Source organism: Notamacropus eugenii, chromosome 5 (genome assembly GCF_028372415.1).
Source record: "Notamacropus eugenii isolate mMacEug1 chromosome 5, mMacEug1.pri_v2, whole genome shotgun sequence".
In the NCBI taxonomy this organism is placed as follows: domain Eukaryota; kingdom Metazoa; phylum Chordata; class Mammalia; order Diprotodontia; family Macropodidae; genus Notamacropus; species Notamacropus eugenii.
Window position 1 is genome coordinate 438,077,769 of NC_092876.1, and position 25,951 is coordinate 438,103,719.

The 25,951-nt window shown below is 39.2% G+C and overlaps 1 protein-coding gene across 4 annotated transcripts in view; it reads right to left on the reverse strand.

The window, feature by feature from the left end:
• PRRG1 (proline rich and Gla domain 1) overlaps positions 1 to 25,951 on the reverse strand; it is a 131,713-nt gene that overhangs the window by 102,410 nt on the left and 3,352 nt on the right. Inside the window, exon 1 of one of the 4 annotated variants that reach the window (XM_072615191.1) lies at positions 13,085 to 13,158. The exons of the other annotated variants lie outside the window; for them this stretch is intronic. The gene's annotated coding sequence lies outside the window, so the exon portion shown is untranslated. Of the gene's footprint in view, positions 1 to 13,084; positions 13,159 to 25,951 lie in introns of those variants that run through there. 4 annotated transcript variants of the gene reach the window in all.

The window sequence follows — 25,951 nt, forward strand, 5'->3', positions numbered from 1 at the left end:
CTTCTCCTTCCTCCAAACTAAAAGCTGTTCTTCGAGTTCTTTGGTATCCAGGAACCGGATTCCTGGCTTAAAGGGGCAGCACCAATTTAATGCCAATCACCAAAAACTGCAGGGTAAGCACAAGACTGGGAAAGAGCCAAAGAGATCACATCATCCCATTTTGCAGCTCCTGGCTTGAGAAGCACTGGAAATAAATGGGATGCAATTAAGAAAAACTACCTCATCATCTCTTTCCTTATGTCTATGTAAACTACAAGGGTACAGTCATGTTACATACATGCAGCTTAATCAAGCAATCCTGCTGGAGATTCGTGGGGAACACCCATGAATAATGATAATAATGCACTAACATTTATACTAGCATTTTAAGGTTAAATCTTTGAGATAAGAGGCACTTTAACCTCCACAAGGACTTGTTCAGTTCTTAGTGACACTAAGAGAAAACAATTGTTTCTTTGAATATTTATTCATCTAAAACTTTCCTAAGTCATAAAAATCCAATTCAAGGTGGTATCTATCTTGAAAAGTCTTCCTACACACAGCAAGCCTCTCACCCTTCCCAATTACACTCATTCTAAGAAAGGGTATTTCTCTACCTTTCAGATTCTGATACTGAGTCAATGGTCAGTAATTCATTTCCCAAATAGAGGTCAATGGACAGTGTCCACATAACAACCCCGCCAAACAAAAACAAAAAACAACTCCATTCTTTTCTTCTACTATAGAATCATTCAAAGTTAGACCTGGAAGAAATCTTAGAGATTATCAATTCCAACCCTTTTCTTAATTAGAAAAATGAAGGAAGGAAACAAATATTCATTAAGCACCTACTATGTGCCAGGCACAGGCACTTGGCAAATATTATCTTACTTCATCCTCACCTTATTGTCTCCTTTAATCTTTGCAATAACCCTGGGAGGCAAATGCTATTATGATGTATCACCATTTATAGTGCCTAAAGAAGACAAGTCTTCAGACTCTAGGTCCAACACTCTCAATCTACTTTGCTGGAGGTCACTCAGCTAGTCAGTAACAAAGCTAGGACTGCAATATAACAAGGGTTCCCCAAGCGTGTGGGGGAAGGCAGAACAGGAAAGAGGGAAACAGAGGCATAGAATTAATGCAAAGGTCTTGTGAATATCATAACAAAATTAACTAGCATATTTATAATGCTTTAAGGTTTGCAGAGAGTTTTACAAATATTAGCACATCTGATCCTCACAACAACCCTGGAAGGTAGGTGCTATTATACAATTCCTGTTTCAAAGATAAGGAAACTGAGTCAAACAGAAGTTAAGTGACTTGCCCACGGTCATACAGCTAAGGGCAGATTTGAACTCAGGAAGATGAGTCCTTCTGACTCCAGGCCCAGCATCTAGACAGACTTAGTAACCAGGATGAACTTTATTTCCCCATGACAATAAAAATATACAATATGACTCAATATAAATGAGCAAATATACTTTTTTCAGCCTATTCCTGAAACATAACATACATCCATGCCTCTTTTTCCCTGAACAGTTGCTCATGATTAATGTGAAAATATTTTATATGATTTCACCTGAATATTTTTATTTCTTGTCTTCTCAATGGGTGGGGGAGGGGTAGGCAGGGAGAATATTTAGAACTTAAAATTAAAATTAAAAAAAATTACTTGGAGCAGCTAGATGGCACAGTGACTAGAGCACCAGCCCTGGCGTGAGGAGGATCCAAGTTCTAATCTGACCTCAGACACTTAGAATTCTGTGGCCCTGGACAAGTCACTTAACCCCGATTGCCTCAAAACAAGCAAACTAAAGGATGTAGTTGCTATTTTAGTTTAAGTTGTCTGTTGTTTTTTTTTTAAAGTACAATTTAACTGTAATGAGGAAATTCCAGTACGAAAACTGTCCAATGGTGCAGCCCAGCAGCATGTTTGTAACATAATTATAGACATACTGAGAGGTTAAGGGATTTGCCATGTAGGTCATGACATTAATCTAGGGCAGAATCTGAATCCAGGTCTTCTTATCTCTAAGGCCAGCTCTCTATCTACATCTCTCAGATATTACGGTTAACAAAATATTAATTTTACAGTGTTGCTTAATTTACAGTAGTTTTTGTTACATATTTCTCAATCAAGGTATATTAACCATATACAACAACTATCCTGGGGCTATGGAAAAATTTTTGCATCATAAAGCTAAATAAACCTGGCTGGATTTCAAGTTTCAATTCAAAACACCTAGGACTGGAGTAAGGCAATGCCAAACCTCTCATTTCAGTGGTATGCCAACATGCTATTTGCATCTCATTACCATTCATGAGCACATAGCAATTGGAATGGGACCTGTAATTCATTCTAATGCTGTAGCCTGCACTATAAACCAGTTGGAATTGTGAATAACTAGTTGGAGGTCGAGGGAGACGGAAGGAGAGAATAAGCTAAAAGTCACAGAATTTAGCAAAGTATATTTTGATTCATTTTAGTCTCTGTTATATTTATGGCCACAGTAAACAGTACAATAGAACATGTTACTTGTCATTGTTTGCAGTCACAGCTCAACACAGATCTGGGCTCCTCAATCTTTAATAAGAAGTGGTATAAGCGACCTCTGTACAAATTTTGGAGTTTTTTCATGTTAACAGTCTGGTTTAATTTGGCTGCCTTTGAAAGAAATAATGATGAAGATGAACTGTATTTAATTACCTAAGTCACTGTTCCCCACAGTCCTTACACAAAGCAGGCAGGTAAGAAATGATATTTGTCCCAGCCTCTTCCAGTGTTGTTATTTCTGCTGTACTATTCAGTTTATCATGGATACATTAAACGGCTGAGTATAAAGTCTTCAAAAACACTTTCTATTTATTTATTTATTTTGCAACTTCTATCAACTTCCTTATCTAAGTCTGTACTTTTCCTGATCAATTTGTTTATTGGACAATTTTTTTTCTTTAACCCTCATTTTAAGTTAAAGGGAAGACAAAGGAAGTATTTATAATACTACTATTTGTCAGGTACTATGCCAAGTATTTTACAAGTAATACCTCATTGGATCCTTATTATAATCCTTTCAGGTAACTGCTGTTATCATCCCTATTTTATAGGTGAGGAAACGAGCAAATGGAGGTGAAATGACTTGTCCAGGGTCACACAGCTAGGAAGTGTCTGAGGCCCCATTTGAACTCTGGTCTTCCTGACTCTAGGCTGAGTATGCTATCCACTGTGCCACCTTGCTGCCTAATTTGAAGTTTCTTATATAATAACAGGCTATGTCAATAATTAACATTCAGTTAACTGATTAGTGTAAGACTGGTCTTGAAGTTAGAAGATCTGGATTCAAATCCTAGCTCCATCACTTTTACCTTAGTTCCTTCATCAGTAAAATGGGTGACTTGATCTCTAAGGTCCAATTGGTCTCTGACGTTCTATAATTACTACTTATAATTTCCTTATAAAGAATTGAGTTTAAAAATAGCTCCAGATTCACTGGATAAAAAAAATAAAAGCTTTTATTGCCCAGAACAAGACAAATGGAAACACTCCGGTGTTAGCTGCCCACAAAAGAATGTCCCCTGACTTCACACACTCCTACATGGCTATCTAAGACGTACAAGGATCTATGTCATTAAAAACATTCTACACGCTACAGGTATATGACACCATTCTAGTTGTTATGAGGTTATATGCTATTTCACCGAACAAATATTTACACAGTTACGGTAACTGGCATTTATGTAGCGCTTTAAGATTCACAAAGCATTTTACATGTTTTCTCATTTGATCCCCACAACCCTGTGAGGGGCATCATCATCCCCATTTTACAAATGAGGAAACTGAGGCTAAAAGAGATTAAGTCCCGTGCCCAGTTAGTAAGTATCTGAGGCTGAATTGGAACTCCAGTCATCCTGACAACAAGTGTAGAGCTCTTTCCCACTGCACCTCAGTAGTTTTGGGGATGAGTAAAGTGGGTAAAGACCTTTTTCTTCTTCCACCTCTTACTTTGAGACTTAGAGAACTTGCCTTGCAATTGTTAATAAGACTCAGATGGGAACAATGACTGAAAAGATGTGCTTTGTTTCTTCAGTTGCAATAATCCTGTTTTGGGTTAAACCATCCCATGATTGGCTGTGTCCACTGGTAAGCTGTGAGGAGCACGATGACCAGTTCCTCCACACCTCTGACATGTCAGGGAGCCATGTGGGTTTAAGTGCTGGCCTTCTGCCTGCTTCTCTACCAAGCCTAGATGTGTGAAAAAGTAGTATGGGTTTCTGCTCATGACTCCTTCCAGCTGTAGTACAAACACTACACCAGAGGGATAACACTGGCAGTGCAGTTCAGCTGCTCATGACAGGGCGCTGCTTGCCTATTACACAAGAAGCCACCACAATCTTTAGCCATTGGGTGTGAACATTTGTCCTTGTCAAAATACTCCACAAACCATCAAGAAGCTAAACTCAACTCAAAGGTATTCCTTAATATACCAAGAGAAGAAGCCCAAGCTACCTGCTTTCTTAGCACTCGAAGCAGTGTTAGAGCTAGGATTCCAAACACTTCCTATTGCTGCTTATGGTCAAATCATTTTTCTGGGAGAGGAGAAAGGAAAGTCTAAAGTTATGGCTCTGAAGGCCTATTCAATGAATGGGCGTTAACTCACCGTAAGGGAGTACCTGTATAGACCTTGACCTAAAGGTCCCAGTGCATCCTGGGCCATCTCCAGTCATCCTGATGAATATCTAGTCACTGGATCCAGATGACCCAGGAGGAGAAAGTGAGGCTAAAGTGAGGCTGGTGACCTTCCACAGTCCTCCCTCACTCAAAACAAAGTCAAGTGCAAGTCATGTCATCATGTCTCTGATGACATGGTCTTCTTTGGCAACGAAGGACGAACACAACAACAAAGTAACCAACAAGGGCCACTACAGGCAGCTGGACACATCCCTCTGTCTCTAGGGTCAGCTAGTTGACCCAGAGGAAAGACTGCTGGATCTGGAGTAGGGAAAATGAGTCCAGATCCAGATTCAAACAGTTACTACCTGACAGGACCCTGGACTAGTCATTTAACTGTCTCCTCTGCCCACCTTCTATACTGACAATGTACTTTTGCTTATTGTTAGTGTAGTTTTGCTAATCTTAATGGAGAGATCTTTCCCATCCATTAATAGACCCCATGTGCCCTGCCTGGGTCACATGGAAGCCTGAGTTACATGAGTCTGAGTCCCATGGAGCCTGTGGTAGGAGTTGCTGAATGGGTGGAACAAGAAGAGGCAGAGCTAAAGCAAAGCTGAGAGGAAGTTAGTCATGAGAGCAGTCAGAGGTAGGAAGGATGCAGACAGCTGGCTAGCATGAGTGAAAGAGCTTGTTCGTGATTTTGTTTAATGGAGTTGGTTGGAGGGAAATATAACAGATGGAAGGCTTGGGGATGGTGTTGTCCTCTGCATTATTATTGGGTATAGATTTTTGTTGCTATGATGGATTTGGCTTTCTGCTGTCTGAATAAATGTATTGGTTCTGTCTTCCATGGGGAGAGTCTTGTATTTCACAATTCAGAATTGTGCCAGGATGTTCATGGCTGCCGCAGGCACTGTGAATATCACACTGGTGCTACATCTTCTAGGGTTATTGTCAGGATCCAGTGAAAAAATATTTGTAAAGTTCTTTGCAAACCTTAAAGCACTAATTAGTGCTGGCTAATTGGATATCTAAGTGATGCAGTGGATGCAATACTAGGTCTGGAATTGGGAAGATCTGAGCTCTCAGATACTTACTAGCTTTGTGGTCCTGGACAAGTCACTTAATCTCTGTTCACCTCAGTAATCTCATCTACAAAATGGGGATAATAATAACACCTACCTCCCAGGATTGTTGTGAAGCTCAAATGAATTAATAACTATAAAGTGCTTAGCACTGTAAGTACTATATGTTAGATATTTGTTTTTAGTTATTATTGGGCAACATGAGAACCCCAAGTGTGTGACACCAAAATACCAGGAACAACCTGACAAATTGGTTTTGAAACTTGTGCCATAGGGACAGAGAATTGCATTTACCAAAAATATTCTGTTTTTCTGTCTTATTGAAAAAGGATTCCATTAACTGGGGATCCCAAATATTGTCTTTCTTTTCAAAGCCCTTTGTAAATTTATTGTTAACACCCGTAAATGTAGCAAAGAGACACTTGGGATTTCTGTCAACATTATGTAGAAACAAGTTCAGTTCATAAAATACTGTTTGGTGATAATTAATTATTTCTTTTAAGTCTTCCCACATATGTGTGCTTGAAGAAAAGACTGAACTCAAGGCTATTATGACACAAAACAGTGAAATATATTTTTACAGCAGAACTATAAGCATAAGACTTGGGAGACCATGCAGCATGCCCAGGGTTGCATCCTCTGGATCTCTGTTTTCCCTACACAGTAAATATCAGGAGAGGAGTATAGGAAAGATCTCAAGAATCAGGTGTCCACTAGAGCTGCCATGCTGACTCATCTAGTCCAAGGAGGTAGATACTATTTCCAATTGAGCTGTCTTCTGGGGCTCCATGCTTCAGAATGGAATCAAGAATTTCAGAGTTAGGAAGCTGAAAATTTTGTTGAACTGAATATATGAAGCAAACTCAAGATGATGAGAGCACCAGTACTAAGCACCTGTCCAATTCTTCATATTGAGAACTTGAACTAAAGTAGACTGTGAGAAAAATACCTCCTTTCACACGTATGCAATGTTGTTAGGTGTTTCCCATGTCCCAGTTGTCTTTTGATAAAAGAGCAAAAATAGAATGCATGCAAAATTATGCCTTATTAAGCATGTTTTAGAGCAGAAAGAAAAATGGTGGCCGTCATTCCTACTTGGCTGTATTCAAGTAAGGAGGGGAGAACAAAGCCCCATCATGGGAATAGAGGAATCAGGCTTTTGTTTCCCCACTGAGGTCACAGAGCCTCAGTCCTGGAACCCATGGTCATGGTCCTATATTACTTCTATATATGGTGGTCCTTTGTCCTGTTTATTTTCTGTTGAGGAGAGGGAGAGGCAGAGTGAGAAGGAGAGGGAGAGGGAGAGAAAGAGAGAGAGAGGGAGAGAGAGAGGAAGAAAGAGAGGGAGAGAGAGAGGAAGAGGGAGAGGGAGAGAGGGAGAGAGAGGCAAACAATACTATAAGATCCTCCCCATTAGAAGCCAAAGCAGGCTGTTAACATAAGCCCATATTCTTTGTATTTTTTTTCCTTTTCTATTTTAAATGAAGGAGTTTGGAGATGGCTATGACCCTGTAAGCTTCTAGAAATTCTAGAGCAAGTCACCAGAGTTTTGCGAATGGTGATGATTAATTTTTGAGAATTTTATAGGAACAAGATGGTGAAGGATGAAGTCCAGAGAGACCTGCACCACCTAGTCCAGGAATAGGCGAGATGCAAAATCATCCATTCATAGGCCATGCTGCACTTAGAGGTAAATTTGGGTGGGGGGAGAGGGTCAATGCTCTGTAAAAACTACATTAAATCTGGTCTATACTCCTCAGGGACCAAAGTGGTATTGGGAAAAAGAGCACCCTCCCTTTCCCTGTGTTAAGGGAAAATGTTTCTATTTCTGTTCTTGTTACATTTTCAAAGTAATTACCCCTTTGCAAAAACTATTTTTAAAAAGTGGATGACCTATTTATTATCTGAGACTGACAAGATCTGTCAGTTAAAACATAACTATGGAAAACTGGTATGGTACCAGAGGGGCCAAATGGAGTCTCCTTAATCCATCATCTCTGACTCCACAAATGTCTATTTTACATTCCACAGAGTAGTTGAGAGCCATGATGAGAGTGTCGGGAGCAATTTAAGAAATGTTTCCTGACACCTCTCGCTCCATCAATTGTGCCATTAGTAAAGAAGAGAGAGAAGGAAAGGAAGGAAAGAATGAAAGAAATCCTCAAAACAACCCAGAGGAAGCGTTAATTTGAAGACAAACTGGAGGGCAGATATCATTATAATCCTAAATCTACCTTTTATCATGTAAATAATGGGTTCTTTCCTATAGGAAAATGTGGCGATGGGGCTCTAGTCTCCATTTGCAGGAGTTGGTAAATAAATTAAGGCTCTTCAAAGTATACAAATAGAAGATAGTGACTGTATCCAACCTACCTTACCCAAGGGCTGATTTTATTAATACTTTATTTTCAGCTAACTTTGATTATTCGTGTTAATTGAAATGAAGGTTAGAGTAAGTAAAAACCAAAATCCTGGTTCCAGAGTAACACATAGGGTCCTTCAACTTTCTCTCTGGCAGGTTAACAACTGTGTCAGTCTTCCTCCTGACACAAAGTATACTTTGGGAATCTCTCACTTGTGAGGCTCTCTGCCTCCACTCAGATGAAAGCTGGGAAATTCAGTTACCAGGCAATGTCCCAAGGAGAACCATGAGCTTCCCTACTGGCCTTTAAGCTCACAAGCCTTCAAAACCTAGAACAGTTTTATTTACACAGTAAAATACACAAAAAAGGAATTCCATCCAGGCCCTAGAGATTAAAGCCATCATCTTCCATTAGTCCACCCTCTCCCCAGGGACCTAATGGGTCCTGGTGTAAAGTACTGCCTATGGAGTTCCCATAACATATACAGTGTCACAAAAGTCTTAGTGAAGTTTTGAGTTTTAAAAAATTCAGACCTACAAATGCTGCAGATTTTTTAAAAATCATTTTAAAGTTTCACTCTTTATTTGAATGATATTAAGGCTAGAATTACAAATGCAAGCCTTTCAGTCACTGAGTAGCAGCTGATGAAAGTTTTCATCAAGTGCGAAAATTGCCTAGAGGAATGTATTACATCAGGGCAGAGGTTATTTTTTAACAAGAATGTTTTAATAATTGAAATAATTTTTGTAGATTGGTAGCAGTTATGAGTTTGAGGCAGCTAGGTGGTTCAGTGAGGTAGAGATCTGGCCAGGTGTCAGAAAGAACTGAGTTCAAATTGGCTTCAGATGCTTATTAGTCCTGTGATCCGGGGCAAATTATTTAACTTGTCTGCCTTAATCCACTGGAGAAGGAAATGGCAAAACACTTCAGCATCTTTGCCAAGAAAACCCCATGGCCAGTACGGTCCTACTATGGTCCATAGGGTCATGAAGAACTGGACACAACTGAACAACAAGGGGTTATAAGTCAGAAGTTACTGAAGCTCAAAATTAAACTAAAATTTCTGGGACAACCTGTAGTGCTCGCCCTCAAGCTAGCCCTTAACAAGGGGAATAAACTGATGACTGGATGTTCTCTCTTCCACTTCACTACTGTTTCATTTTTATTTCTCTGCAATCCCTCCCTGGTTCTCCTCCCTCCCTAGACATTCAGTCCCACATTACTGCCCTTTAGTAGCAGCACCATATACTCTGCAGCCCCAGTAGATGCTCGGCTACCACTTGGTGTTTTGTGCCCTACAGCTCCTCTGTAAATGAGCTCTTCTAAGGCACTGCTCCCTCGGTCTGACGTGTCCTGGATTCTTTTTACACCTGTCAATCAATCAAGCAGAAAAGCACTGAAGTCCCAGCTGTGTACTCCTGGCACTGTGCTGGCACTGGTGAATCAAACATAAAGAATAAAACAATTCCTGCTTTTTTAAGTAGGAGACACAATGAGTAAGTAGGAAGGAAAACAAACATTTATTAATTGACTATTATGTGCCAGGAAACAGAGTTTTACAAATATCACATTTGATCCTCATACCGTACTGGGAGAGAGATGCTATTATTATCCCCATTTTACAGCTGGGGAAACTGAGGCAAACAGAGGTCAAATGACTTGCCCAGGGTTACAAAGCTATTAAGAATCTGAGGCTAGATTTAAACTCAGGTTTTCCCAGCTCTGAACCCAGCCTCTATTCACTTGACCATCTAGCTCAGGGATGGGGAACCTGTGGCCTTAAGGTCACGTGTGGACTCCTAGGTCCTCAGGTGTTGCCTTTTGACTGAATTCAAACTTCACAGAACAAATCCCCTTAATAACAGCATTTGTTCTGTAAAATTTGGACTCACTCAAAAGGACTTAGAAAGTCACCTGCAACCTTAAGGCTACAGGTTCCCCACCTCTGGTCTAGCTAATAAAATTATAAGGTAATTTAGGAAAAGGTAATTTAGGAAGGGAGTCACTAACATTTGGGAGACTCAGAAAAAGCTTCATTTGGAAAATGTGTTTGAGCTGTACCTTAAAGAAAGGAATTCTGTGAGGAAGAAGGGCAATTCTGGAATTCGAGATGGGTAATACTAAAGCAGGACGAAGAGGCGATGAGCACGAGGGTGTCCTATGAGAGGCATGGGGAAGGTCAGTCTGCCAGGCTCCCAGCATGTGAGAAGTAATGCCCAATGAGGCTGGAAAGCCAGACTGGGACAGGTTGTGGAAAAAAACAAAAAAAGAAGACAACAGAGTTGACCTAGTAAAGGACATAGAGTTGACAACCAGACTTGACATAGTAAAGGAATTCTGATCTGCATGTAAAGAAGATGACAGGCAGCAGCTTGGATGGAGGGGAGGGGTGAGGGACTGGAGGCAAGGAGGCCAATGAGAAGGCTGTTGCAGTACTCAAGAGGAGGTAATAAGGGTGTGAACTATAGTGGTAGCTTTGTGAGTGGAGAGAAAGGGTCATGTTCTAAAGATGTTGGGGAGGGAGAAATGCTGAGACTTGAGAATTGATGTGAGTATGTGAGGTAAGAGATGTCCTCTCCTAACAGCTGGTGCTAGTTATTCTCCAGGATCTAGCTCCTGAGCAGCAGGCCCAAGAACCAATTACACTAGGGCCTGAGGGAGGGTTAAAGTTCCTCCACAGTCCCCAGGGCAACAGATTTGCCATTAGTATAGTTAACCCTTGCTTTATTTTCCATCCAGGTTCCTCTGCCTAACCCTCCACACAAAATCTCCTCAGATGGGTATGATCCATTGCATGGCTCAAATTAGTCTCCATAACCCACTCTAGGTTCTCTAGGGTGACTCAAGGGGAATTGGTAGGTTCCCTCACCTGGAATGGGAAGGAGTATGCTTTCCACTCACATTAGCACACCTCAAATGCGTCTTAAGACTTAGAGATAAATTTCTAGTCCTAACACATCATTCCACCTTTCCAGTTATACAGGAGAGCATAGGGCAGCAAATTCCTCAGGGCTGCTTCCTGAAAGACTGCCCAAAGAAATGACACTGGTTTTCCAAGTATCAAGGGAGACAGATGTAGATTCTTTTTTAGTCTTGTTGCAAAATTCAATTTGAAGTAGGCTGGTAATATGATAAATTTGAATTCCTCAGATTTACCAACAGGGAAAGGTGCTCAGAAAAACTTTGGGGGGAGAGGAACTGAGGGGGAGAGAGGAAGGATGGGATGATGTAGAAGGAAATTATTTTGTAATACATTGTAGATCACGTAAAATGAGTAACTATCATTCTGCTAACGTAAGAGTTGACTCAATTGGTACTTTACACTGAAGAATACAGAACATGTTTATATTTTGAAAAATGAATCACCCTGACCTAAATATAAAGACGCACTATAAAAAAAAATTATAATAGAAAGTGGTACTGCACATAACTATGCTAGGGGAGTCAAACAAGAACTAACAAAAAATTAATTAATTAGTTAATTAATTAAATAAGATAAAAGACGATTTTGATTACACAAAGTTAAAAAGATTTTGCATGAAATAAATCAATATAATTAAAGAGAAGTTGCAGAGTGGAAAAAATCATGGAAAAAAATCACTGAATCATTGATATCTAAAAATCATTTAGGCTGGTTTTGCCCACCATTGTTTACTTCTCCTTTATGAGGCTATTTGCTCATAACCTCCCATCATACTCCTTCATAAGATTTTTACAAACAAATTTATTCTGTTCTATCTTAGTGTTAGCTTTTGCAGCTGTCTCTCTCTGCTCAGCAAATAAGTCAAACATTTGTTGGCTAAGGCACTTTCTGGGCTCTATTGGTCTCCTTATAGCATTAGTTTAAATTATTGATGAAATTATTATTATATTAGGTTTCTATATCGCTTCTGTTGTCCATTTTCTATTTTTTATTTTCAGTAGACTGTTTAAATAATTCAATTAAATCTTCGTAATTTCCTAATTAAGAACTATTCTGTTTTCTTGATTAGTAAAAATTCTGATTTTAGCTCTGATAAATCAATGATCTGTGAACAGCTGAGGAATGAGTTTTTAAATTCCATTAATTATACTATATAATATATGCATATTTTATTATACTCTATTAACATGTTATATTAATCACGATTATAAATATTATTCCACCACCATCACATCTCTCACCTTGGCACATCTGTCACCTTCCATCCACTGACTTAGCCCTGACCCTCAATGAGATCCATGTCACCTTCTGTCCAAATCATTGGTCTCCCTGCATCCAGTCTCTCATTTTTTTTAATCTGTCATCCATCCACACAACTGCTAAAGTGATTTTCTTAAAGCACGGATATGTCTCTATCATTCCTCTTCCCAACACTCTTCAGGGGCTTCCTCTTGCTTCTAGGATGCAATACAAACTCTTCTGCCTGACAGTTAACACCCTTCACAATGTGGTTCCAGGTTAGAAGCCTGGCATGTTACTCTCCTTCATACATTTAATGCTCCAGCCAAACTGGAGCTTTGCTGTTCCTCATTCCCAATATTTTTTCCTGTTCGTGTGCTTTTGAAAAAGTTGTCTCCTCATGCGTCGAATGTGCTTCCTCCTCAATTCCACCTCTTAGAAGCCCTACGTTTCTTTCAAGTTTAATTTGGATACCTCATCCTACCCTGATTGTGAGCATATCTCCACCCGCTGGAATGCCTAAAAGATTAATTTCTAAGTTTGTAAACATTTTAATTTACTTTTTCATCTTTTACCTTTTTTTATTTTTAAATTTATTTTATTTATTCACCTTTCTGGTCTTCTTATACCTTATTACCCTTCCAACTCGGACATTCTCTCTGTTCCTGAAACAAGACAATTATTCACTGGCTGTCTGGCACACTTGGAATTCTCTCTTTTCTCACTTCTGCCCCCTGGCATCCCTGGCTTCCTTCAAGTTGTAACTAAAATCTCACCTGCAAGAAGCCTCCCCTTAATGTTAGTGTCTTATCTCTGTAATTACCTCTAATTGATCCTCTAAGTATCTTCTTTGTACACAGTTACTTACAGGTGGCCTTCCCCCACCAGACAGTGAGCTCCTTAAGGGCAGGGTGCTTTATCTTTGTATCCCCAGCATTTAGTGCAGGGTCTGGAAAAGAGAAGGTACTTAAATTTATCCTTAAGCTTTTTCACTTGACTTGCTGTATCTTATCTATACATTGGTTTTTTCCTCTCCTTAGATTAGACTGGATTAGATTAGAATGGAGTAGAATGTAAATTTAATTTAGATTAGATTATTGTGTAAACTCCTGGAGGGCAAGGACTATTTTTTGTTTTAATTTTGATCTCTATACCCTAGTATCTAGTGCTGAGTCTGCCATACAACAGGTGCTTCATAAATGATTGGTAAATGAATAAATGAGTTAATCTCTTGCCCTTTTCTCTCCTCCAGACACCCAAGTAGCCAATACTGAAAAAGAACCTTAAGCTTGTCTAATCCAACCCCCTCATTTTAAAGGTGAGGAAACTAAGTTATACGTACAATGTTACATAGGTAGAGAGAGGCAGAATCAAAACTAGAACTCAGGACTCATAACTTCCAACTAAGTGTACCTTCTATTACATGAGGTTTTCTGTCTTCCAACTGCTCTCTGAATAACTAGCTCCATCAAAATTCAAAATCATCTCAACCTCAAAATGCCTCAAACTTAAAATACCTTTTATATAGAACTAGACTCTACCATCTCTTCTAAAAAAATGGCAAAGCTCCCAAATATTAGTTAGGGTTTTTTTTACTCCTTCCTTCTGCCTGACACTTAAAATTAATCAGTTAATGTTGATGGGTGAGGTGAGTTTGGGAAGAAGAGATTCAGTCTTCTCATCTCTCAGGCTGGAAGTACAGCAGTCACTCACCAGCCTGATCCCACAACTGACTAACATGGAATCTATGACCTACTGTATTTGGTAGCCCACACTCCCAGGGGCTCACTATATTGGTAGGAGACATCTGATCGGCTTTAGCCCTACTACACCCACAAGCCTCAGTCTTTCTAGCTTCAGACATTAGAGACAAAAACCACTACACCTGGTTCCATTTAACATTTGTTAAGAATCTTCCATGTTTAAAAAAAAAGTCCCCAGCTCTGGCACATACATTCTGAGAAGAAACAATCTGTAAACATATAAACAAGTAGGAAGTATTCTGAGGAGGAAGAGAACAGTAAAAATACCGTTGGGATCAGAAAGGTTTTGCTTAAGGAAAGCACTTGGGCTGAACCTTTGAGGTCACAGTGAGGAGGGAGTATATTCCAGGTATGGGGGACAGAGTAGTCTCATCATTTCTGGGGTTACAATTCTTCTAATGTAAAATATCTGTCACACTTCTATTACCACTGCAACAGCCCTGGTTCAGGTTCTCACTACTTCTTCATATTTGATTACAGTAATCTCTTAACTGGTCTCCCCAATTCCAGTTTTTCCCATAGCCATGATATACCACATCAATAATTATACATGCACATATAATATTACATTTCTCCTACATATCATTATGACAGAGGTGGCACAATGGATACAGTGTCAAGCCTGGAGTCAGGAAGACTGGATTCAGTCCAACTCTTCATGACCTCACTTGTGGTTTTGTTGGCAAAACTGGATGGGTTTGCCATTTCCTTTTCTAACTCATTTGACAGATGAGGAAACCGAGGCAAATAGGGTTAAGTGACTTGTCCAGGGTCACAGAGTTAGTAAGTGTTTGAGGCCAAATTTGACTCAGAGACACGAGTCTTCCTGACTCCAGGCCTGGCACTCCACTGTGCCACCTAGCTGCCCTACTGAAGGGGTCCCATCAAACAAGCAATAACAACAAAAAGTTAAGAACTCTGCTCTAAAACTTCTCGACAAGAATGCCCCACCCCTCTTTCTCCTCCCATTCTGCCAATCCAATACCTATTTCTTGCTCACAGAGCACTAATCATTACCAGCTCCTCCTTGATCCTCAGTCATTTTTATCCTTAGCCCTTTTCATTGTTATTCATTCTTACATTTTCTCCTTGTGTTGATCGTATTTAATTCTGTCCAACCTTCCCAAGCAAACTATAAGTTCCACAGGGACAGGGCAGTATTTGCCTAGGAAAGCCTATTGAACATCATTATTACCAAGGGGTCCTATAAACCTCTCAAACTGAAATCATTCACAACTGAACTCATCATCATTTCCACCAAACTTCACTATTTTGGGGCACCAAGCCAACATCCTTCCAGTCTCCCAAGATTTGCAACCTTGGAGTAATCCTCTCACGCCTCACATTCAATAAGTTGCCAAATCTTGTAGATTCTACTTCCAACTAAGTCTGATATCCGTACTTTTCTCTCCATTTGTACACAACTCTCCTGGTTAAGTTCTCCTCACCTCTAACTTAGACTAATGTAATTGCCCCCTACTTTGTCTTTAAAATCCTGCTTCAAATCTCTCCCACTTTAGTCTTTACCATGAATGTTACGTCCAGCAAAACCACAGCACGTTATTTCCCATTCACCATAATTAGTCCTTCTTCTCCATCCCCCCTCCTCCATGATTTTGCACAGCATCTCTTGCATTCTAGGAATATGCTTCCTGCTCACCTAGGCCAGCAACCCTGGGAGTCTTCCCCTCCCAGTTTGATTTTTTTTTTTAATTAAAAGGGTCATCCCTTGAGTTACTTCTTAAAGAGACCCATTCACTGAATGTGCATTGTCTCACTCAAAGCGAGAAGCAGAAAAGGCCTTAGCTTAAAAGGACCAGGGTCTCCCACTGCATCCCAGGCCATCTCCAGTGTCCTGACGAGTATTTGACCACTGGACCCAGATGTCTCTGGGACAGTGAGACTGGTGAGAGGCTACCAAGGTATGAAGGGCTATAAATGCTAAACTGCATTTTATATTTGATCCTATAGGTGATAAATATCTACTGGATAGTTATATTACTTGCTGAATCAATGAAATTTTCAGATATTAGATGACTAGCAAAGTCAATCTGAATTACTGTATTTTATTCACTTTTCAACTGCAAATAAAGAAAAAAATCATCTATGACAACCCTTGGTACATCAGAAAGCAAGCTCAATATAATTCTTTCATATAGATCAAAATGTAAATGTTAAGAACTAATTTTTAAGGACCTGAAGGAGTCTGTTTCCAAACAGAATAATTCCACACAGAAAATTAAAATTTTATATAATACTTCATATTCATAAAATTTAAATACGTGGGCTTTCAATCTATTTTGCCTATTAACAGAAAAAAAATCTATTTTCAAATTTCATATGCAATAATGTCTTATTAGAAAAATCCAAAAAAAACTACTTGGATACTATGGGGAAATTACAGAGAAAGGAACATTTTTTCTTTAATTTTTCTGGACATATAAGTAACAGTAATAAAAAGAAACATGAAACATTCAATTAACTTTTTCTTGCAGAGATAGCAAATTCAAATTTCATGCATATGTTTCTGACTTTCTAGCTTCTCCCTGGCAAAATGCTTTTTTTAAAAAATAATTTTTTTCTCAATTACATTTATAAATAATCTTTAACATTTGTTTTTTTAAAAATTTCAGCAAAATGCTACTTATGGGATTATTGGGGCAAGTTACTCATGTAGATTTGTCACACACAAAAAAAGAATCATATCAGATGTCAGACCACAATACCCAGGTACCTACAGAAAAAATTGTAGCAGCTCTACAATCTAACATATAAAAAACCCTAGAAGCTCTACAATCCAGCGTATAACAACCCTTTCCTTCACACCAAACCCAAGTAGTTTGAGAATGCAGGTTAAGTCCTAAAAACACTTGTCTTATTTTTTAAATGCCAGGATTTGAAGGAGAACTAGTCTACATTCGACTTAATTCAAAGCTCAAGATTCAGAAAAGGCCAATGGCAATCATGGTTCTACAGTCATGCTGAACACAATCAGAAGAAAGTCTAATTCTCATTTAAATTCCACCTCCACCCCCCCCCACCCCCTTCAACTGCCACACCTTTTAAAGATCTAATAATAGGTTCTTTCACAAGCTCATTATCATTGTTTGAATAGGCTTTACAATAAGGACACCAATTATTACCAATCCAGGAGGAGAGAACTAAGCAACTTCAGGGATAAAATCTACTCTATTAAGCGTTTCTAGAGCTCCCTAAGCACTAGGGCACATTACCTTACTTTACATCTCATTATTTCTCATACCATTCCTAGAAGATAATGTACATCTACGTTTTCAAAGGGTGAACCTAAGGCATTCAAGAATTGTGCGATTTGCCTAAGACACAAATGCAAACTATGGAATGTGTCATGCGTCTTAGTAAAATATCCCAAGCTATTAAGCAGGTCATTACTGTGACTATGTCACTATCACTGACACTCTACCTTAGCAAGAAGCACCCACTGCAGACTGAATCCAAGGCTTCCAACTCCATTGTGGTGCTTTTTCCACTCTACTATACTTAGATAAGCCTCAAGGAGTTGTCTGAGGCTCAGAGTGGTGAAATGATTTAGCAATGATCATAAATCCAGTAAGTTTCATAGGTAATATTTGAACTCCGGTCTCCAAAACTTTCAGGTCAGTCAGTTGGAACACGTTTATTAAGTGCCTACTGGGTGTGAGGCATTAGCATGTTTGTTCTCTGCACTGAGAGTCCCTTACTCTCAAGGAGTTCACGGTCTAACAATACATGGAGGAGGCAACATGCAAATAACTATGTACAAACAAGATATATACAAAAGAAACCAGAAATAGTCCACAAAGGGAAGATCCTAGAATTGGGAGAGGCTTCATTTAGGTGATGGATTTTAGCTGAGATTGAAGGAAATAAAGGAAGCCAGGAGGCAGAGATGAAGGTCACCATTCCTGGTATTGGGAACAGTCAGTGTGAAAATGCCCAGAGTTCAGACAGAGATCAAATGTCTTATTCAAAAAATAGCAAAGAGGCCCTTGTCACTGGACAGTATGAAAACTGGGGGAGAGGAAGGTGTAAGAAAACTAGAAAAGTGGAGGAGGAGGTTCTGGGGAGAGGCTCCAAAGGTATGGAGGGCTTTAAATGCCAAACTGCACGTTATATTTGATCCTGTTGATAATAAATATCCCCTAGAGTTTATTAAGTTAGGGGGAGGGGGAGGTGACACAATCAGGCCGGAAGTTTAGAAAGATCTGTCAAAATGACATCTGAGTTGAGGATGGATTAGGAAGAGGCTTGAGATGGAGAACACCTGGAAAGGTAATGCAAAATAGTCTTGATGTGAAGATGATAAAGGCTTTGTATCAGGGTGGTGGCAAGTGTTCAAGGCTCCATAAGAGCATGTGTGAAAGAGTTTATTAAATTAAAATAAACAGGTATTGGCAACAGATTTTCTATAGAGAATAAGAGTGAGGGGGCTCAAGGTCCAGCACTATATCCACTGCCCCAAACTGCCTAAGTGAATGATTTATTTAAATAACATTTTCTAAAGAGGAAAAAAATTAAATATCACCATCATTATCATATATAAAGTCACAAAAGGATCCATATACATCTACATATATACACACACACGAAAATTTCAATTTTGTAGTCCTTGACGATAGACTTTAAAAACCTTTTGAATGAGTTTAGGCAAAATGTCCTAGAAATCACAAGACAAGCCTCTCTAGGATGGGCCTTAAATCAAACAGTTTCATTAAATACCACATAGATAACAGAAACAATTAGCAATCTCAAAAGGAGAGCAAACTTCCTGCCTCTAATTCCAGAAAACACTTGGTCACTCTGCTAAAGGGCACTTCTTAGTTTTTCCACCCCCATTAAGTTATTGCTTCATTTAAGGCGCTTCCAAAAGAGGAGAAAACATATGTAATAAATTACCGAAAGTATGCAGTGCATGAGGAAACAGTAAGAAAATAAATGAATCAGTCTGGAAACTTACCACGAGTGCTTGTTTTATAACACTTTCTTCCCACTACAGCAGAATCCTGTGTAAGGCAAATCTGGCCCATAGTCCATCTAAGGACCAAGTCAGAGGTACTGAAGAAATTCATTAACGTGGGAGTCTCAGCTTCCAAGAATATCTTATATTGAAACTTAGAATATAGCTGAATTTAACACAGTTCCAAAGGAGTTTTAATGAAGAAAGGAACTCTAACACACTAGAATATAACAGAATGCAGTACTGTTTAAATCATTCAGTAGAGTATGTCATGTGCAAGCATCATTAAACTTGAAAAATCCATCCTAATTAGAGTTAACAGCATAATAGAGAAAGTTCTATGCAACTCAAACAACCTATCCTTTCTTTCCCTTGTCAGATTATTCCATAAAACAGAAACTCAAAGTAAAGGTATATCAAATTTAATTTCTATGAAAAGGTTAGTTTAAGTTCTAAGAAATGAAACATACACCCCTCCAAAAAAAACCAAAAACAAACTGAAGAGGATGTACTAATTACCACTACATTTAATTTGCTACAAATGTAAATTAGTACTTTAAATCATCTGAATTTTCAAATCTTATTAGAATTAAAACACACTAATTTCTATTACAATCATCTAACACCTATTTATAGAAATGGTTCAAAATTCAATATTAATATAGCATAAGGATATAACAAAAACAGATATTTATTCAGACAATAAATATTTGCTGGATGCTTGTTCTATCTAAGCTATGACATGTTATGGTATGAATCTACTAGTAACTTTTGCCACAAGAATTCAAGGCATTTCCATAAACACATTTTTCAATCATTTATACATTTAACACCTGAAAAATAAGATATGGTTACTTATTCACCTGTAATACTAATTTCCAATATATGGTTGTATACTTAATATATATGGTGAGTACACAGAAAGATGTCACATTGTCTTCTGTCTTCTAATTTATTCAAATACAAAGGGGAAAATGCACTGGACTTAGTAGGTATAAGTTAAAATTTTACCTTGGGCCATTATAAGCTTTTAGATCATGCGTAAATCATAACATCTCAGAGCCTCAATTCTCCCATCTATAAAATGGGAATAATACACTACCTATCCCTTTCGTGAGTTGTTAAGGAAAGCACTTTGTAACTATCAAGGGATAGAAATAAATTTCATGTGCTTTTACCAGCCAATAGTGTAATGGTGTGACTAGCCAATGAGAATGCTGGCTTTAGAACATGTGCAATATCCAGATGGAGGTTTGATAAGCCTGTTTCTAGAAATTCACGATGAAGTCTTCCTCTCACCACTTTAGAGAAAGAGCAGGTATTCTCTCACTGTTTCCCATCTATTTTACGGTGATGAAAAGCCTTTTAACTGGCTGCTGAACACAAACTTAATGCACATAAAAACAGTTACAACAGATGGAGTCTGTTTCTTCCCTGGTGATAAGCAAGGGGAGAAATGCTGTGAGTTTCCAGGTAAGACAGGGAGCTTGGGCTGTCTCTCCCCCTGAAGGCATCTGCTTCTTTCTGCTGTTTCTGTTGTGTTTATTCCCTCCTGATCTTAGGTGATGGAATATCAGAGAGAGGATTGGTTTGTTCTAACGCTGAGAGTTTCAAAGTTCCCCTCCATCATGGGAGCCAGCCCATTATCTAAATGATGCTGCCTATCGGTCAAGGGAGAAGCTCATCCATCAGTTAGTTATGAGATAACTTTTGTAAAGTACTTAAAGCCTCTGTAAGTGCCAGTTATTATGACTGTGTCATGGAGTCAGAAGTAACCTTGGTAAGGAGGATGTTTTAGAGCCTCCATTTCAAGTTTGAGATCATTCTTCCCAGGAACCAAGGTGTATGGAGTGGAGCGTGTTCCCAGTTTGGGAATATTTCTGTGTTTGTAACAATTTCTCATCAATATATTCCCTCTGTAAAAGTGAATTGCTATTAACTGGTGAATTGATATTTGGAATATGGGAACTGGTAGAGTGACGCTGGAGGAACACATTGAATATGAAAGAAACACAATTAGAAAAAAATAACCCAGGCCCTCAAGGTAGTCTCTAGGACCCTAAGGAGAAACAGTAGCCATTTGCTGGGAACCCAACCTGCCAGTGGAACGGAAGGGTTATAAGAATAAGGTCAGAGAATGCGTGCTACATAAGCAGCTCCCTCTATTAACGCACATCAGCACTTTCTCTGAAGCTAAGGATTCTTTACAGTAGCCAGAGCATTGAGAAGTTAAGCGATCGCAGGTTCACACAGGACCAGTACATAGCAAGGGCAGAAATTGAACACAGATCTTCTAGGCTTTGAGACTGGCTCTATCCACAATGACACAAGACCTCTCATCTTGAGATGAAAATCTCTAAAAATGAAATACAGAAAATTGGGAAGAAAAAAGGACAACTGCTTAAAAGAACTAATATGAATGCACAGGAAATTAATGCACAATTTAGAATTTTTAAAAAAAACTAATTCTGAATGAACTGATCTGATTACTAAGCCAGTGTGATCTTTTTACTAAGCCAGTGTGAACTGATTACTAAGCCAGTGTCAGTGATCTTTTGAAACTTTCTGAGAAAGGGAGAAGTGGTCTAGGACCAGAGGAGAACACCCCAATTTTCAAAAAGGGAGGAGAATATAGTCTGCAAGTAAAAGTCTCTTCCCACTACAATCCAAATTCTACTTAGGTGTCTAACCTTTATAAAACTCAGGTTTGTCAACCCTCTATTCATCCCTGAGGCCTCCAGGATCAAATATTAAATCCTTTTTTTTTGGCATTCAAACTCATCAGCACCTGCTCTCACACATGTACCTTTCTGGTCTTCTTACACCTTATTTACCCCAAAAGTATTCTTCGACTTAGTGACACCAGTCTCATTACTGTTCCTTGCACAAAACATTGAATTTTCACTGGCTGTCTTTCAGGAATAGAACTCTCTCCCCTCTCTGGAACCCTCTCTCTCTACCCTGACTTCTTTCAGGTCTGAGCTAAAGTCCTATAGGGCAGCCTGGTGGTACAGTGGATTGAGTCAAGAAGTCTCACCTTCATGAGTTCAAATCTGGGCTTGTGCTAGCTGTGTGGCCCTGGGCAAGTCACTTAACCTTGTCTACCGCAGTTTCCTCACCTGTAAAATGAGCTTGAGAAGGAAATGGCAAACCATTCCAGTATCTTTGCCAAGAAAAACCCAAATGTGTTCCAAACAAGTCAGACTTAACTGAAAATACTGAAGAACAACGAAGTGCCACCTTCAGTAAGAAGGCTTCTCAGTGCTTAACCTTGGTGCTCTTCTCCCTCAGATTATGTCCACTTCACCCTGTATATATCTTCTTTGTACAGTTGTTTGCATTTTGTCTTCATCATTAGACTGTGAGCTCCTTGACTGTCTTTATATCCCCAGTAATTACTATAGTACCCGGCACACAGGAGGTGCTTACTATTTACATACTGACTACAAACTATAACTGTAGGGAAATACTTTCTTTTGTTACTCAGAAACCTTTATTTATTAATATTGTTTGAACCTAGTTTGATGTGGCTACAAATTTGTTGACCTTGTAAATATTCCCAGGGAAATCATACAGCTTCAGGGAATACTTGGATGCTACCCAAATCTAGGGTGCTTATATTCAGAGCACCTTAGATTTGAATGGTTACATTTACATCTCAATCAATTTTAATTTGAATCTTCCTGCTTATTTGTGTACAGTGGACCTTGACAGGGAATTGCCCTCTCTACATAATAGCTTAACTTCAACCAGTGGTGTCAGTTCTGGTACTTTGTATAATTTAAACCTCACAGAAACAGAGAAAGCAGCCTGGTTTTCCTTCTCTACCAAATACATTTCCTTCTAAAATTATTTCAGATTTTGGGGTTCATTCTCATGACTAACAAGATCAGTCAGCTTGGTTTCTGTTGGCAAAATTCCAAAACACTTGTTAAAAATGTTTTGATGTGTTTTAAAGAGAATTCATTTCTGGATACAACTCAACTCATTTCACACATCTCACAACAAACCCTCTCTTGTAACAAAGACAATTAAGCAAACATAACCAAAAGTGAACTTGTCTGCCAGTACAAGCAACATTCTGCACCCCAAATCTCCTACCATTCTCTTGAAAGTGAGCGAAGTTATCTTCCACCATCTCTAGAACACATTATTAAGGGAATGACTGGCTTGTGAGCATTCAGAAACGGAAGTACAGTTATCCTTTCCAAACTGAAGAGGTTAGAGCAGGGTGGGGAACCTGTGACCTCGAGGCCAAATGTAGCCCTCTAGGTCCTCAAGTGTGGCTCTGAGTGAAGCCAAATTCCATTTGTTTTATGTAGTTTGGATACAGGGCCACACTTAAGGACCAAGAGAGCCACATGTGACCCAAAGGATGTAGGTTCCCCACTCCTGGATTAGCAGCAGGTCACCCCTGAGATCTGGAAAATGCACTTAAAATTTTTTGATCCCCCCTTCATACCAAAGAAGTAGTCTGAATTTTTTCTTTTCGTTTTATGGAGTGTTTACAGTACCTTATTGTATTGGGTTACTGGGTTATAGGCTGTGTCATCTGCTCGTCTTCATGTGTCATCTACTTCTGCAAAATTCCCCCAAAATTCCCATTTAACTTCTTATGACAACCCTTGATATATTAAAACCACCATGGGGAAAGTGTCAAATACAGATTATGCCAGACTCATCTTTTTCCCTCCTAGGCAAGGTAACTCATATATGATGGCAGTGTTGTAGAAATAGTTCAGATAGATTTCAGCAACGTCTCATGCTACCCTTAAGAACAAGATGAAGTAAAGATGGAGTAAAAGTAGGTAGATTTTTAACTTGTTTAATGTCTGGAGAGGAGCAGCAAGACTGAGTAAATAGAAAGCTGATCTTGGAATACAGATAGACCTGGGTTCACAGCCCACCTGCTGGATGCAAGCCAGTCACTCTATCTCTCAAGTCTTCTAGTACAGAGCCATCAAACATGTGTCCCAAAACATTCCCAGTGCAGCCCATATCAGATTAAAATGTAACTGGGAAATGTCTAACAAAATAAATGAAAATACAATAGACCATAGATTATGTTAACGTGGATTTTTAAGTCTGTATGAAGACTGCTGGCATCCTTATACATGGTTTAGAGAGGCCTCCTTTTTGATTAGTTTGAAATCACTGCTTCAGACAGCTAAGAGTAGAAATGCAAAGAATTTGCCCATGTGTTTTGGTAGAGAAGTTTCCTTATCTGGAAGGTTTAATATACCAATGAGACCACAGACCCAGTGCATTTCCCTACCTCTCATGTCTTGCAAAGCGTCTTTCTTTAAACAGCCCCAACAGGTTAGATAATGAAAATATTATCCCCATTTGATCGACCAAAGACCCTGAAGCTCTGATTGTGTGACTTGTCTAAGATCTCATAGGCAGTATATGGCAGTAGGAACACAGCCTCAGCTTTCTTGGCTAGTTTTCACTTGGACCACTGCAACAGCCTCCTAATTGTCTGTCAGCCTCCAAGCTTCTCCTATCTAATTTGTCCTTCCTCCTGGAAGCTGACAAAATCCCTAAAGCACAGGTCTGATGTGAAGTTCCCTCCTTCAATAGCCTTCAGTGACTCCCTCTTGCCTCTCTAGAACCAAATAAATTTCTCTAACTTGGCATTTAAAGCTTTAACAATCTGATTCCAGTCCTTCCAACTTTATTACAAACTTCATTTCGACCCAAAATGCCCTACTTGCTATTTCCCTCGAATAATATTCCATCTTCAATCTTTGTACCTTTGCACCATTGTCCTCCTTGTCCAGAATGCACTCCTTTTCTCACTTCTGGCTTCCTTCAAGGGTCAGCTCAAGTACACAAAGTGTATCCAATCTCTCCAACTGCTTCTGCCAGCCTCCCCTCCCACCTCCACTGAATTACTTTGTAGTTACTTTGCTTACATTTTAGTTTTACTTTGTTGCAGCTCCTAATAAGCCCCTTGAGCCTGGCACAAGAACCTAGCATTCAGAAAGCATTTAAATATTCTTTAGATGAATTAATGAAAACATAGGCTATCTGGCTCAAGCTCCTGCTTCCTGCTTCCTCTATTTCAAAACCCTCCATGTTATCCACTGAACCTAGTCCTTAATGAAGACAGAGGCCTTTCTCCTTGGAGATTCCAACCCTTGATTCCAACTCTATTGTCCCATAAGTTACCTCATCTGTCATTCTCAATTTCATCTACAATCTCCTTATCCACTGGCTTCTTCTCTACTTAGTACACACAAGAACAAGTTTCTCCCATTCTTTTCACCTCCTCCCACCCCCCAAAGAAACCTTCATTTGAGCCTGCCTTTCCTTCAAGCTATCAAACTTGGATGAGTCACCTAACTTTACCGGATTGCCTCACCAGTCAAATGAACTGAGAGGCATCTGGAAGTCCCCTTCCACTGAGATAACAAGGCAATAAAGTAGATGCGGTGATAGATCTGGGATCAGTAAAACCAGAGTTAAAATCTAGCCTCAGACACTTACTAGCTTTGTGATACTGAGCATGTCACTTAACCTCTAGATGCCTTGGTTTCCTCAACTCTAAAATAGGGATAATAATGGCATCTATCTCCCAGAGTTGTTGGGAAGATCAAATGAGCTAATATTTGCTAAGTGCTTAGTAGAGCTTAGCAAATAGTAGACAATAAATACGTCTTACCTTACCTTCCCTCCTTCCATAATATTAATAATGTCTAGCATTTATATATGATTTATGATCCAATGATCCGAAATCGAATTCTCTATTTCACAAACTCCTAGAAAGAGTTGCCTTCATCATCACCTCTTCTGAGCCACTACTCAACTAGAACTGTGTGTGGGTTTGTCCTTCGTTGCTGAAGAAGACCATACCATCGGAGAAATGATGACATGACTTGCACTTGACTTTGTTTTGAGTGAGGGGGGTTGTGCAGGTCACCAGCCTCACTTCTCCTCCAGAGCCATC